This window comes from Acomys russatus, chromosome 11 (assembly GCF_903995435.1).
Source record: "Acomys russatus chromosome 11, mAcoRus1.1, whole genome shotgun sequence".
Taxonomy (NCBI): Eukaryota; Metazoa; Chordata; class Mammalia; order Rodentia; family Muridae; genus Acomys; species Acomys russatus.
Genome location: NC_067147.1, coordinates 53433111 through 53439110, shown reverse-complemented (window position 1 = coordinate 53439110; position 6000 = coordinate 53433111).

Sequence of the window (6000 nt, the reverse complement as noted above, 5' to 3'; positions counted from 1 at the left end):
CTGCATTGGTCCTGCTGAGATTTTGTAGCCAGGGCAAACCAGCTACAGCAGGACTTAAGACCAGCTTCTCCTGAGACCATAGCCTTAGCATCTGCCCAGTAGACAGGGTTGCTATCTACCTTGCAGAAGTCCTCAGAATCCACTCGGTGCCTATGTCCTCTGACCGCCCCTACCACGTACTGTAGGGAATTGAGAGACAGAACCCCCAACTCACTGGCTGTTTTACCTGGGGGCAAGTCTCGCACTCTCACTGTGTCCCAGTGCTCTTATGCCTGTGAGATGGACTCATATGTTCTGTGAGTTTGCTCACAGAGTGCAGGCATTTGTGGCTATGAGTGGTTCTCTCTGGTCTGTGTGAGGAGGCTGTGTGCATCAGATGACACTCAGAGCTGTGGGATTTCTGCTATTGCTCAGTCCTGACAAAGCTGGCCCAGTTAAACCATCAGCCCTTGAAGTTGGGATATATGCTCTTCCAACCCTGGTGTGCATGTGTGCGTGTGGCTTCTGGGCTCTTCAGAATGTCCTGTCTTAGGCCTCCCTGCTACTTGAGGTTCCGAGTAAGGAACACCAGGAGCTTCGGCAACAGAGATAGGGAGCCTGTCAGTCCCAAGACCTCCTCCGCCACCCCACAGCAGAGACCCCCAAGTGAGAAGGGACTTTTCTCCTTTCCCTCAGTGTCTAGCCTCCATTTCTTACCCTGGCTATGTGGTTTCTACAGGGATAGAGGAACCTTTCAATCTAGCCCTTAGCCTTCTGTGGGCAGCTAGCAACTCGGCTGCCTGCCCCCACTCCCTACCCCACCCCCACTCCGATCTCATAAGTGGCAGTTTCATTACTCAGACAGAATGTTCCAGAGATGGCTTTCTCCAGGTACATGAGTCATAGCACACATTTCACGAAGGAGTCTGGGCTTCTAGTGTGTAACTGCAGTAACGGTTAAACACAGGGTTTCTCCTCAGCAGACTCAGAGGGGAGCAGAGTTTGGATTATGGTGGAGACAAAGAAAGCATTACAAGCCTATAGAGTATCCGGCCCCGGTCGGTTGCAGAGATTATTAGCACTTTCCCCCAGCATTCTGGGGGTGGTGGGGGGAGGGGATCTCTGTTGACTCACACTGTCTCATAGTCTCCTCTGGGACAGCATTCAGTTCTCTCCCATAGTGAGGGGAGCCTGCTTAGCCACTTTGCACCTCCCAATTCTCCTCGGCCCCCATGTCTTGCTGTGTGAGACTACAGTTTCCATGTAGCTTATCTTGAGATAGGGACCCCTGTCATGATCCCATGAATTCCACAGTATCTCTGGTGGGGATACCTGAAACAGCAGCAGGACCTGATGCTGGGCGGGGTGGGGGGGGGGGGGGGGCTGGAGTTTGGCAGCTGGTATGATGCCAGAGCCATGTGGATGGAGCCGAGTGGGGCCCTAGCTCACAGCCAGCCAGAGGACATAGCCCCACATCTGTGAGTGGATAGCCCTCAGGGAACAGATCCCAGGGAACAGTCCCTGGCCAGGGGGACTGTAGCAGAGGAAGCTGGTCTCTGTGGCCATTTGTTCTACAGCTAGAGTGCTCATTGCTGCTGCTCCAAGGGCCCCAGCAACGCCTGTGAGCCTTCCCGAGGTTCCACAGTTCCCTTTCCTTTCAAGGCAGCCTCATGGCCACCACGCTATGGGTCAGTGACTAGTTTAAGGTCTGGATGAATGTACCCTAGCACTTTGCCCACTTGTAGGCCAGCTCTGCCCGATGCCACTGCCTGGGCCTCTCGGTCCAGATGAGAAGCTCCTGTGGCTCAGAGCTAGGAAGCTGAAGTCATGTAGGCAGGACAATGTCTGCACCAACCTCCAGGGTGCAGCAGGGGTGGGGACAGGGTGCTGGGTAAGCTGGAAGCAGGTTGCACAGCTCAACTTTGGTGTTCCCCATATATATCCCAGGGGACAGCCACAGCAGGGGATCAGAGAGGATCCCCTCCCCAAACATTCTGTAGGGTCCAGCGTACCCTCCCAGAGTTGGAATAGCAGGAACACTCCAACCACAAGGGCTGATGGCTTTAACTACACCAGGATTGATTGACAACAGTAATCCTTTGGCTAAAGATATCCCCACTGCCAAAGTAAGGGATGCTTTGCAATGGGGCTGAGGCAGAATAGCTGTTCCTGCTGTGTTTTTCCCAAAGCTCCTGGCAAGGGTCTGGGATAAGACATTGGAGTCCCTGCATTGGATTCTGGGATCCTGGGTCCAGGGCAGCCATGTACAGCTACAGGAAGCATCCTATGTGTGTGGTTATGCATTTATAAATATTTTTGGTATATGTGTGTATGTATGCATGCATAACACATCTGCACATGTATATATATACACACACATGTAAGTAGGGGGTCATGTAAGCATAAACATGTATTTCAATGCATATGTGTTGCACACAAATGCAAAGCTCTGCCTGTGTGAGCATATACATGCACACACATGTACATATATTGCATATGACAAACATATAAACATCCATGCACATAACTGCCTTCTAATAAATGTGTGAATGTATGTACATACAGGCTTGCATGTATGCATGTGCATGCAGTCTCATGCACACATATTCATGCATAGGTTCATATGTACATATATGTGTGTGTTTAAATGTATCCAGGTGTTCTTGACTGGGATGAGTCATCCCAGAATTGGGCTGGATATGTGTGGGAAACTTTCTAGAACACTCCAGCTAGCTGAGATCAGCTGTGCAGCCAACACATGTCAGCCAGGCGGAGCTGGGGTCTCACAGGAAGCTAACCCCCTTCTTAGAAGTCCTCGAGGAGGGAACAGGATGTGCTGTGTGAGAGGGTGGAGCGGTGCTGGCTTTTTCTGAGTCACACACGCAGACTGTTTCCAATTATGTGTTCAGCCAGCACAGAAAATGTCATGTAGGGACCTCGTAGTCTGCAAGAGCATGCTTGAAGCTTTACCTACTCCTCAGACCCTCCGTCTACACGGTAGCAAAGAGAGCCCAGGGCTCAGCCAGGCTGTGGTATGGCTGTTGTTCCCAGAGCCATTGGCCTCCTGGTTCTGACCTCACATTTAGAATTGTCTGCCTGAATACTGGGGACTTGTGATGTGCTGGTGGCTTGGTGGCTGCTCCCACCATGATGATAATGAGATTAGGAGTCTTGGGGGTGTCTCTCCACCCTACCCCACCCCCACCCTGCTCCCCAGGCCTGCTCTGTTCCATTCTCAGTGGCGGCAGAGTATGCTCTTCCTCATGTCTAGTGCAACTCTCTTAGTGGTAGTTATGTCTCCATCCTTGGGCCAACGGTAGCTTGATCTGTACCCTGAGGACCCTTCCAACAGTCCCCAGAGCACCCAGGCATGGAGATAAAGGTTCTCTGTCTAGGCAAATCCTCAGCTTCCCAGAATCATTTTACTACCACTTCTGGGGTCCCTCAGGGACGGCAGGGATGCTGCTCTTAAGTAGCCCCTGCTGTTAGGACATCGGCTCTGCTGACCTTTGAGGTCACTATGTCACCTCCCAAAGTTGCCATCTCTGACTCAATCCATAGAAAGACAAGATCTTTCTAGAATCTTCCCTATTGGCCCAAGGACCTTCGATTCTCTTCCTAAGACTTGAAATCACGAAAGCTGACACAGAACGAGGCCCATTTCTTTTCTCTTTGAGCCGGCTAGACCCAGGAAGGTGGGGGGGGGGTGGGGGAGGGAGGGAAGGAGGGTGCTGTTGAAGGGGCCAGCTGCAAAGAGAACTCAGACTCCAGGGACTGTGGACCGGATACCATGGGTAAGGCAATAGCCTGTGTCATGGAGCCAGCGACTTCAGCTCCTTCTGTATAGAGTAGGCACTACCCATGCGGTTTCTAGCGGCCATCGACTCACCCACATGTCCCTGGCAACGCTCCCTCCATTCCTTCTCCACTCTAAGTGCTCACTATGTGATTCATGCTTCTTGTCCCTGCATAAGGTTTGATGATGGCAAAGTTGCAGGGCTTGCTGTTCCAAAACAGTGGTGCTTAACCCTCTCCGGGGGCCACATATCAGATATCCTGCTTATCAGATACTTACACTGGGATTCATAACAGTAGCAAAACTACAGCTATGAAGTAACAACAAAATAGTTTTATGGTTTGGGGGTCAGCACAACACGAGGAGCAGTATTGAAGGGTCGCAGCTTTACGGAGGGTGAGAACCGCTGGTCTAGAATGTCATTCTCCAAAGATGTCCTCTGGCTGGTGGGTGTTCCTTCTCAGCACACTCAGGGTTAATCCTTTGCCTCAGGTCCTCTGGTTCCTTGGAGGTCACAGTAGTCAGGTGGGTTCCACTCTCTGTGAGTAATCTATGTGTGGCATTCTGCAGGCACACTGTGGTGTTTGTGGAAAGTTAACAGCTGGGCCATTCACTTGCAATCTGAGCTTGACTTACCCTGTATCAGCTAGGTTTATGTTGACTTGACTTAGACTAGAGTCATTTTGGAAAAGGAAACCTCAATTGAGAAAATGTCCTTCCGAGATTGGTCTATGGGAAAGCCTGTGGTGCACTTGTCCAATGATGACTGGTATGGGTAGGCCAAGATGACTGTGGGTGCTGCCACCCCTGGGTGCTGTAAGAAAGCAGGCTGAGCAGGCCTGAAGGCAACACCCTCCATGGCCTCCTCTTCAGTCCCTGCTCTGACTTCCCCGATGGTGGATTATAAGGTGTATGGTGAAGTAAACCGTTTCCTCCCCAAGTTGCTTTTTGGTCATGGTGTTTTATCACAACAACAGAAATCCAGCCACGACCGAGGTCCTGGAGCCAGCCCCCTAAGATGAGAATGGAGTTTTTAAAATTGTGTGTGTGTGTGTGTGTGTGTGTGTGTGTGTGTGTGTGTGTGTGTGTGTGTGTCAGGTCCTGTAGGTTCAGTTTTCTTTCTTTCTTTTTTTTTTTTTTTTTAAATATTTATTTATTTATTTATTTATTTATTATGTATACAATGCTCTCCCTGCATGTACACCTGCAGGCCAGAAGAGGGCATCAGATCACATTATAGATGGTTGTGAGCCACCATGTGGTTGCTGGGAATTGAACTCAGGACCTCTGGAAGAGCAGTCAGTGCTCTTAACCGCTGAGCCATCTCTCCAGCCCCAGCTTCAGTTTTCTTAACAACTATATTTTATTATAACTAACCGAGCATACGTCACTTATAGCCTGACTAACCAAACCAATAGGAAAAGAGGATTAAGGAACACAATAACAAAACTGTAAGGATATCAGTTCCGGTGAGCGATTCTCCTGACATCATCAGCAGGATTTCTTCTGTTGGAGCCTGGAGTAATCAGAACCCGGAACCTCAGCAGGAGCCGGAGCCCAGAAGCCTTCCCTCGAGCGATTCTCTCTAGGAGCGTCTCGACGTGGAGTAATGAACAGCCAAAACTACCAGAAGTTTCCAAAAGGCCCCAGCTCCAAGTTTTTGGCTCATTTAAATGTCTCCTCCCAGAGTCTGTTCATGGGATCTTTTCAGCTGGCAACAATCAAGCTCCTGCATGAGGTGGTTGGTCTTCTGGTGGATTAACCTCACCTGTTCTCTCAGGAGACCGTTCTGATCCCGCACTTGGGATCCTGAAAAACAGGTTTCTCTCTCCATCTCCCCCCTTTCTATTTAATAAAATAGGCTATATACAACAAAATAAGAATTATCTATTAAGTCAACATTTACAAGGACCAGCCCATTTGTAGTTAACTATTTTAAAGAAATTATTCCACTAGCCTATGTTACTGATTTTTATCCTGATGTCTAAATTTTTTTTAAAAACTAAACTTATATTAATACCGTGGCTATCTAGTCTTCAACCCCATCAGAGATCCCAGAAGGAAAAACTATCTAATATGAAGGAAGTGCAGGCAAGCAACTTCCAAAAGTATTGACAGGACAGAGAGCTGACTATCTGGACAGTCACAAGTTCCTCTCCATTGTCGGGGCATCCAGTCTTCAGCCAGCTGGCCCAAGGCATCTGACAAGGTCCCCTGAGGCTGGA